The sequence below is a fragment of the Bison bison genome, unplaced genomic scaffold (genome assembly GCF_000754665.1).
Source record: "Bison bison bison isolate TAMUID 2011002044 unplaced genomic scaffold, Bison_UMD1.0 scf7180017864517, whole genome shotgun sequence".
In the NCBI taxonomy this organism is placed as follows: Eukaryota; Metazoa; Chordata; class Mammalia; order Artiodactyla; family Bovidae; genus Bison; species Bison bison.
The window spans coordinates 7,864,571-7,874,744 of record NW_011495070.1 but is presented as its reverse complement, the minus strand read 5'-3'; positions in this window follow the sequence as shown (position 1 = coordinate 7,874,744).

Below are 10,174 nucleotides of genomic sequence, written 5' to 3'. Positions count from 1 at the left end.
CATGGATGTCAACACCTAGAAATCAGGAATATGAGGAGGAATCAATTCAGGAGACTGAGAAGGAGCAGCCATATAGGAGAAGGAGAATCCAAAGAGCTGTGTCCTAGAAGCCAAATGAAGAAACTTTCCAGAGGACAGAGTGATCCTCAGGGTTAAGAGCTGTTGTGAGGTCAGTTACGGTATGAACTGAGACACGGTCAACTGCACGATGTTGAAACACATGCCTACTTTCAGGTTCCTCCTACAATAAATTTCAACCCATGAGAAAAAGTCAGTTACGAAAATGAGGGGCTAGGGAGTGATCAGGAAATGGAGATTATAAAGAAAAAGGCTACTTGGCAAATAACAGCAAAACCTTTCTAGTAGGATAGACTGAAAGCAGAGAACAGGATGGGAAAGGTTTCATTTCCAAAGCTTAGTGGGGGATCCAGAATGTTTCTTTAAGGAAGTACTTAAGGTTAGTGTTCTGATTGGAAGGGGGCAGGTGGGCAACTTGTCTTGGAACTGCATTTTACAAGAGATAAAAATTATTGTTCTTATCTAATAATTGGGCAGAAAGAGAATTAAAAACTACCCTCAAGCATGCCTTTTCAGTTAGTCCTGTGCAGAGCTGCCTGGTAGGAGAAAGTGGGACTTGAAATCCATCCCTTATTCCTGCTCACCAAGCTTTGCCCCAGACTTCACCGATGTGCCTTTTTCTAATTTGCATGTTTGTTTGTTAGCTGTGGTCATCCATGGATCCAGTGGAAACTATTTTTTCATCTCTAATGGGTACCACACACCATATTTATAAATTATATTCACATATTAAGGAGAACAAATGCCAGAACTCACTTCTCTGCCTAACCTGTAAAGCATTAGAGGTAATACAAAGGTAAACTATCCTTATTTCTGTGTCCATCTCCTTATTAGGCATTTATTAGTGTTTATGACATCAAGATGCCTCTTATTATTACAGCATGTCTACTGTTGAGGAGAAGAAATAAACCCATGAATTAAATCTGACTTTAATAAAATTTCATCTGCCTTCCTAGGAACCTAGAAATTGATAACTGCTTGTGTATGGAAACTGCAGTTCTTGTCTAGAAAGGTTGATAGGTTGGCTTGCTAGGTCAGTGTGTTCTTATGATTAGGGCTGTGTTGGCGCCCTCTGGTGGATAGATTATGTGAACGTTAATTTCAGATGCTCTTTAGCAAAGCGCTTTCATGTTTTGAAGCCTTGAGGCTTTTCCTATTCATGGTAAGCTGTAAATTTCATGTAATTTTATATACCGTGTGTACACAGGATGCCTTTGGGAGGTACCAAGGAAAGGACAGTGGGGGTAGCAATGGTGATCTTTTAAACATGTGTCAGATAGAATTGCTACGGACAGGCGAAGGGCCTTTTAAGATTTTGTTTGGAGGTATAACACATGCAGTAAATTGTGCAAATTTTAAGATTATAGGTATGTATTGATAAAGTATATCCAACACCCAAATCGCAACCATTTCCAGTACCTTAGAATGAGACTTTTTTTAAAAATTGGTTAGCATTCAGGTCTATTTTGCAGCAGAGAAAACAACCTTTAGTTACAGGATCCTCTCCGGTAGTCTACCAGAAGGCTTTGTGAGAAAAATTCCATTAAATGCATTGAGATGAAATTATGTTGGTACACAGATTGACTCTAGGGGGGCACACAGCCATTACTATCCTCCACTCCAGGGTGAAAATGACTCGTTTCTGTCCCTTACTTGGTTGCAATCTCTTTGCTCTCTCAAACAATTTTCCAATTCTATTCTCTCTCTTCAGTTCAAAACACCTTGATTGAGTGTTGTGTGCTTGGGACCGTGGGAACAGAGGCAAGAAGTTATGGTCCCTATCCTTCCAGAACTCATAGACCAGTTGAGTTTAAAGCAAAAAGGGGAAATGGGTGATTCCAACCCAACACGTTAAGTGTGACAATAGTAACAGCTAACATTTATAGATTATGTCCCAGTATCAAGCTTTTCTCTCAGGATGTTATGTGCATCTCCCCATTTCAACCACATCACTATTGCCATCAAAACAGTCGATCCTAAAGGAAATCAACCCTGAATATTCATTGAAAGGACTGATGCTGAAGCTGAAGCTCCAATACTTTGGCTACCTGATCCTAAGAGCTGACTCTTCGGAAAACAGTCTGATGCTGAGAAAGATTGAAGGCAGGAGAAGGGGGCGACAGAGGATGAGATGGTTCGATAGCATCACTGACTCAATGGACATGAATTTGAGCAAACTCTCAGGTGTTGAAGGACAGGGAAGCGTGGCATGCTGCAGTCCATGGGGTCGCAGAGTCGAACACGACTTAGTGAATGGACGACAACGAATGACATTACTTCCTTGATGAGTGAACAGAGCACAGAGAGGCTGATGATTTGCCCTGCCTCCCCAAAATACGGCTGGTGTGTGTGGTTGCCAGGCTCCGGCTCCATCACCCACACATGTGTCCACTTTCCTGCAGCTGTTTCTCAAGCGTGGTGTTGGGAACATGTGCAGGGCAGGAAGGGAGCAGGGGGATCACTGACACTTTTGTCACTGGAGCTACACAACCAGGAGCTGCATTCAGTGCTACTAAAAAAAATCCTGTCAGTGTCTTTCTCTGATGCAGCCCTGGTCCAGCCCCTAACTTGCTTTCCGGCAAATTCAGTTAAAAACTGGCTGCCCCATTGCAAAAATTCAAAGGCATGCTTTATTCTTGTATGACATATAGCAAAAAATGCTCCAGAGTTAACACATGACTATTCATTGTTATGGCACAAATTTCTCCAAATCACAGGTTAATCAACAGAATCAGGTGTCAAACAATTTAAAAAAAATTTTTCTATTCAAATTGATGAGTTATGAGTGCTGCCCACTTATAAATGATTTACTTTTCGACCTTGAAAGCATTACTGTAACCTTGAGTTCCAAGTCATTCAAAACAGATCAGTGTGGTGGTGCAAGATGTTAAAATCCCACCTGAGGGTGGCTTTTGCACCTTCTTCTTGTCAGGATCTTCTGAAGCAGGCAGAGACTCAGAACAAAGAGAGCAGAGCCATAATCGCCAGCAGTCTTTTCTCCTCAAACACAGACAAACCACGCCTGTGTGAATCCTCATGATATCTTCACACTTCACACAGAGGACAAGGACCAAGTTTAACCCGAATTCATGTCATTGATCACGGGTTAGGTGCAGATGGAAATAGAATAATCTTAACAGAGTCTAGTAATGGTTGTGATGGTGTTCATGTGGGAAGTGATTTCAGGTTCACCCTCTTCAAGCCATCTTACATGATGTCAGGTGGGCTGTAAAAAAGGAGGTTTGTGATCATCGTTTGTAAACAGAGTAACGGCAGCAACATTGAGTAGTCCTAAAGTCGTCAGGAATGCTTACCTCAGAAGACCCAACAACACTGTGAGCCGTGATTTGGTTTCACCAATTTAAGGTTATTAGATTGGGCTTTACTGGGATTACAGTTTTCTTTGTATCTGATTTATAATTTTGTTAGTTCATACTGTATATATAATTGTAAGCAGAAATGGGTATATTTATATGTTTATACATATTCTTAAAACAAGATGATAAAAGACATCAACATTATGAGTTGACCACACATAAGAAGTTTTAAAAGGAGTGAGTGTAGATTACTCAAGTTGGCGGGACACTGTTCTGTAACCTGCCTGCCTCTAGAGGGAGACAAACACAGGCCTTGCTCCTAGGAGCTTCCATTAACACAGCATTCATCCATTGCTCACAGTGGGCGAAAGTGAAGAGGTTGTGCACCAATGATTTTGAGGTCGTGACACTATATTTACTGCTCTTCGTTTTTTCTGTTCTTCAACATACTTAATAGTTGCCACTCAGCCCATAGTATTTTTCCGCATTCCTTCTCCCAATAGGGATCTCCTTGACATCCTGGTTGATTTTTTCTTTTTTCCATATGCACGTAGTAAAGCTCATACTTTGTAGTGCACAGCCGTGTGGAGTTGGACACATGCAGAGCCATTTTCCACCACCCCTGTACCACACAGAGCATCCTATCACCCTGAGAAATACCAGGTACAGCCCCTTTGTAGAATACCCCTCCCTTTCGCCTCATCCCCTGGCAACCACTGACCTATTTTCTGTCCCTATAAAAGTGCCTTTTCAATAATTTTCATAAAGATGTAATCATCCAATGTGTAGCCTTTTGAGTCTGACTTTTTTCACTTAAAGGATGCATTTAAAATTCATCATCATTGTGTGTGAATCCAAAGTGCATTCATTTTTATGACTGAGTCACAGTCCATTGTGTGGACTATACGTTTGTCCATTACCTGGTTGAAGGACGTCTTGGTTGTTTCAGTTTGGGCGACTTTGAATAACATTATTATAAACATTCTTATATAACTTTTTTTGTGAACATAAATTTTTAAACTCATTTGGAGTTGAGATTCCTAGATTGTTTTATGAGCATATATTTAACTTTATAATAAATGACCAAACTGTCTTCCAATACAGTTGTGCTATTTTGTATGCTCGGTCATGAGTAGTGAAAATTCCTGTTGCTCCAAATCTTTGCCAGAATTTGGTACTGTCCAGTTTTTTGTTTTTTAATTTTAGCAATTGTAATAAGTTTGTGGCCTCCTTGGTGGCTCAGTGGTAAAGAATCCACCGCCAATGCAGGAGTGTGCGTGGGTGCTTAGTCGCTCAGTCGAGTCCAACTCTTTTGACCCCACAGACTGTAGCCTGTCAGGCTCCTCTCTCCATGCGATTTTCCAGGCAAGAGTACTGGGGTGGGCTGCCATTTCCTTCTCCAGGGGATCTTCCCGACCCAGGAATTGAACCCAGGTTTCCTGCATTCCAGGCAGACTCTTTACTGATTGAGCTATGAGGGAAGCCAATGCAGGAGACCCTGGTTCCATCCCTGGGTTGGGAAGGTCTCTTGGAGAAGGAAATGGCAACCCACTCCAGTAATCCCATGGACAGAGGAGCCTGGTGGGTTACAGTCCATGGGGGTTGGAAAAGAGTCAGACATGACATAGTGACTGAACAACAACACTAAGTATTTAGTGCCATCACATTATGGTTTTCATTTGCATTTTTCTGGTAACAAATGCTGTTGAGCATCTTTCATGTGCTTATTTGTCGTTGATATTTTCTTTGGTGAAATATCTTTTCAGGTCTTTTGTCCATTTTAAAAATTGGATTGTTTCTTTTCTTATTGTTCAGTTTTAACCAATTCTGGATACAAGTTTTTGTGAGGTAAATGATTTGTAAAAATTTTTTTCCCAGACTACCTTGTACTTTCTTAACTGTGTCTGATCATTCCTGTCAAATGTATAAACACACATTTAACTGATATGCTTACATTATTCACATTAAAAGTGGTTTTTGGTATAGTTGGATTAACTTCTATCATCTTACTAGCTACTTTCTATTCTTTTGTCTATTTATTTCTTTTAACCTCCTTCTCTGTCTTTCCTTCCTTTTCAACATTTAAAAAATATTTTTATTGGTTGCCTTAAGGTTTATAATATACATTAAAAAAATCTGAATCTACCTTTAGTTCCAGAATCTTCTAACAATATATTCCTAATTTCTTGCTCCCTCTGATGTGTCATTGGTCTCACATATCTCACTTTTATATATGCTATAAGCACATAATATATTGTTAATTTTGTTGCTATAAAGTCAGTTATTTTTAGAGCAATTAAAATAAGACAAAAATGATTTTATAAGCCTTTTATTTGTTCCATTTGTGACATTATTTGTTTCCTAGTGCAGGTCCAATGCTCTGACATGTATCTACCTTGAAAAACTTCCTTTAACTTTTCTTATAAGCTAGGTCTACAGCAAGTAGATAGGTCCCTGCATTTTTGTTTGTCTGAGAAAGTCTTTATTGTTTCTATACTTTAGAAGGACGTTTTTTCCGGATGTAGAACTCTGGATCAACATTTTCCCCTCTTTCAGTATATTGAAGATACCAGTCTATTTTACAGTTTTTCACAGGTGGTTCTAGTGGTAGAGAACCTGCCTGCCAATAATGCAGGAGACATAAGAAACCAGGGTTTGATCCCTGGGTCAGGAAGATACATTGGAGGAGGAAATGGCAACCCACTCCAGTTTTCTGGCCTGGAGAATCCCATGGACGGAGGAGCCTGGTGGGCTACAGTCCATAGGTTGCAAAGAGTTGGACACGACTGAAGTGACTTGGCATGCACACACGTGCAAGAAGTCTGCTGTAATTCACAAGGGAGATGAAGCAGATGTATCAGAATAGGGTTTGGGCAGTGGCTACTCTTCTCCATACCCAGCTAGCACCTTACAGCCGGGGTCCCCAACCTCTGGGATCTGAGGCCTGATGATCTGCGGTGGAACTGATGTAATAAGAATAGAAATAATAAGAATAGAAATAATAGAAATAAAGTGCACAATAAATGTAATTCACTTGAATCATCACAAACCACCCCCCTCCCCTTACTCTGTCCATGGAAAAATTTCTTCAGAACCGGTCCCTAGTGCCAAAAAGGTTGGGTACCAGTGCCTCAGAGGACATTTTGTTAGGGTTCTCCCCATCTTCTTTGGGAGTACATGCTGTTCCTGGAAGAAAAACCTAAAGAGGGTGTGAACCCTCCTGCATCTACAGCTCCCTGGGACTTCACAGCCTCCTGCTGGCCCACACTTGGCCTTTAGCAATTCTTTAAACATTTCTAGTTTAATCTTCTTACCAGCTTTTACACATTTGGCAGCATCTGTCTCAGGTGAGCAAACACTTGAATCCTGTTTCTCCCTGCAGTCCTTTGTCTTTCTCTTGGTTTTAAGTTAGTTGTTTGCCTGCAATATAGGTTTTCTGATAGGTTCAAGGAAAGTTGTTAGTTTTACGTTTATCCAGCTTTTTTCTTATTGCAAGGATGGCAAAAATGCTTTTTCCAGCTCTTAAATCTCTAAGCTTTAACCAGAACCTTTATTTATATTTTTAAATTTAAATTTCACCAGCATTAATGTGATTTTTGAAAGTTTAGGAGGATTTTTGCAAACAGCCCCCAAAATATCTCTCAAGGTATATATTAGAAAGCTAGAACTGGGAGTCACCCATGAAGAGTATATACAAAATATAATGAAATAAGATTTGGTGCCACTAAGTTCTATAGATTTTTCTTTTCTGTTTCTCTCACTCAGACTTGGAGTTGATTCTATGCCTCAAGGGAGGTATATGTTAGGATAGAAAGAAGTAACTTCCAAGAATTTCTGTGTTTTGTTTCTGAAGCCTGAGCCTGAAGAATAACTTAGAAGGTTTGCTGAGAAAGAGCAAATAGGGTTTTGTGAGAAGAGGTAAAGAGGATAGATAGCACAGGGAAAGGAGACTTTTCCAGACTAGAAGAAAGACCAGGGCTAGAGATCAATGGAGGCCTTGGAATAGAGCAGGAGGAGGCTGTAGGAACTCACATAGGAGGCACTGCATGAGCTATCCAGGCAGTTGGGAACCCCCAAGCCACTAAGAGAGTCTCCTGTCTTAGGTATATATTTAAAAAAATACTTAGGAAAGTATAAAAAAGATAATTGAGGAGATACTCAATTAAAATAGTCAGGAGACCAGAAGGGGGAACTCTCATGCGCTGTGACCATAGCAGAGCCCAACAGGAAGAAAAAAGACTCCTCTTCTTTCCTGGCAAGGACTCAGCCAGTGAAAAGCCAAGACTCTTTGCTTACTATAGCCCTCCGTACTTCCTTTTCCTCTACATAAAAGGGTCCTCTCTATTCTGGCTGGGGACTTATTGTTGCAGACTCCAAATTGGCATTCTCTGTTGATCCCAAATAAACCCATCATTGCTGGAGAAATATCTGGCAGACTGTTTGGTTTAGGTGAACAAAAGTGTCAAAGTGCCACCAGTCCTAAAAAGCCCTTGGAACCAAAGACAGTGACGTCTCCATGGGAACCTGTGAGACAGATGGAAAATACCAGAGTACTTCACCTCCTCAAATACCTTCACACCTCAGAGTGTGCTGGACACCCGATGTGACCTTGAAGGAGGGGAGGGAGGGAAGGTAGGTCATTGGAGTGACTGAGATTATACTTTCTCATGAGCCTAGAGACATCTGGGCTCAAATTTAAATTTAGCTGATTTTTAAATATTTATTTATTTGACCGTGCTAGGTCTGAGTTGTGGCACTTGGAATCTTTAGTTGTGGCATTGGAACTCTTAGTTGGGGCACGTGGGATCTGTTTCCCTGACCAGGATTGAACCCAGGTCCCTGGCACTGGGAAATCGGAGTCTTAGTCACTGGACCATCAGGGAAGTCCCAAATTTGGCTGATTTCTAGAACTATAGATTTAATATTGCTTGCACACCTTAATTTGTGGACTGAGAGTCATACCTGTCACTTAAAGGACTCCAGTTACCCTTCTGTTGAAAATGTTTTGGATTCTAGTGACCTGAGATTTCTTTTCACTTAGACACATCTGAGGGGTTCAACATGCCCTCGACTGTAAGGATGCTTCCTGGGGTGGGCTGGGTGGGGTGGTGGAGACAGCAGGAGAAGGCACTTTGAAAGAATCCCTAGGTGCTTCTGAAACCCATTCCTTGCCCGTCCCCTCCCCGAGAATCCCTCTTCTGTCTGAGTCTGTGTGCTGTCCTCCACTTAGGACCCTGAAACTAAGCTACAGTTGGACTCTTGCGAGCAGGAGGTGTGTTCTTATAAAGGTGTTAAGTAAAGCAAACATATTTCTGTGAAAATATGTACTGCTATATACATAAGTTGAAATGATGACCCTTATTTGCATTACAAACAACTGAAGAAAAAGTATGACTCTGTGGCTAGAAGAAAAAAACCCCCTGGATTTCCTTCTTGGGAAGTGGTTGTTGACTTGGGAAACTGTCCTCCTTGTGACCCAGTCTCCCACCAAGGTTGTATGAAGTATCCTGTAAAGTACACAGAAGCCTCTGAATGAAGATGTCCCCGAAGTGCACAAGTGAGGAAATCACCACACTTCTCCCATTTGGTTCTGTTGGCAAATTTGATCTCCTGGCTCTGGGCATCAGTGAGGGCTTCTGGATGTGACCACAGCAGAGAGGTGTATGTTCCGCTACTGTGTCTGCCAATGGGAACACTGTATTGTATTTTCCAGAGCTTCTGTCCAATGCCGTTGTGGAAAAACACATTTAGGGAACCTGGCTGTGGGACTTACTTTCTGCCTTTTGGAAATTTACACCGTCACAAAAGACCGCAGCAGCCTGATCTCTTTCAGCTGCTGTACGAGTTGAGTCTATCTCTTTGATCTAATAAACTCATATTGTAGCCCTCCTCTCCTCCGAACGTTGGTGGGAGAAAGGCAAGAACCAGGTAAAGTAGAAGCTTTTAAAAATCTAGGTTAAAGGTTTCAAAAGCCTGATGAGAGAGGAAGATTCCACTAGACAGTGTTCCTTTGATTCCACCAGACAGTGTGGGCATCACTGAAGACATCTGAGGGAAACTGCTTGCTGTCCAGAGAGGTGAGGTGTGGGCTTTACCAGACCTGCTTAATGGAACACTTCCCGGGAACAGAAAATGCCCATCCAGAGACTGGATGGAATGGGTTTTTGAGAGTTTGCTCCTATGACAGGACACTGGTTAGGAGCTCAGGCTCTGAAGTTAAAAGTGAGTTTAAGGGGAAAGGTGGGGAAGGGTAGATTAAGAGTTTGAAATTAACACATAACACACTACTATGTATAAAATTCACAATAAACTGTGGAAAATTCTGAAAGAGTTGGGAATACCAGGCCACCTAACCTGCCTCTTGAGAAACCTATGTGCAGGTCAGGAAGCAACAGTTAGAACTGCACATGGAAGAACAGACTGGTTCCAAATAGGAAAAGGAGTACGTCAAGGCTGTATATTGTCACTCTGCTTATTTAACTTATATGCAGAGTACATCATGAGAAACACTGGGCTGGAAGAAGCACAAGCTGGAATTAAGATTGCCAGGAGAAATATCAATTACCTCAGATATGCAGATGACACCACCCTTATGGCAGAAAGTGAAGAGGAACTCAAAAGCCTCTTGATGAAAGTGAAAGTGGAGAGTGAAAAAGTTGGCTTAAAGCTCAACATTCAGAAAATGAAGATCATGGCATCTGGTCCCATCACTTCATGGGAAATAGATGGGGAAACAGTGGAAACAGTGTCAGACTTTATTTTTTGGGGCTCCAAAATCA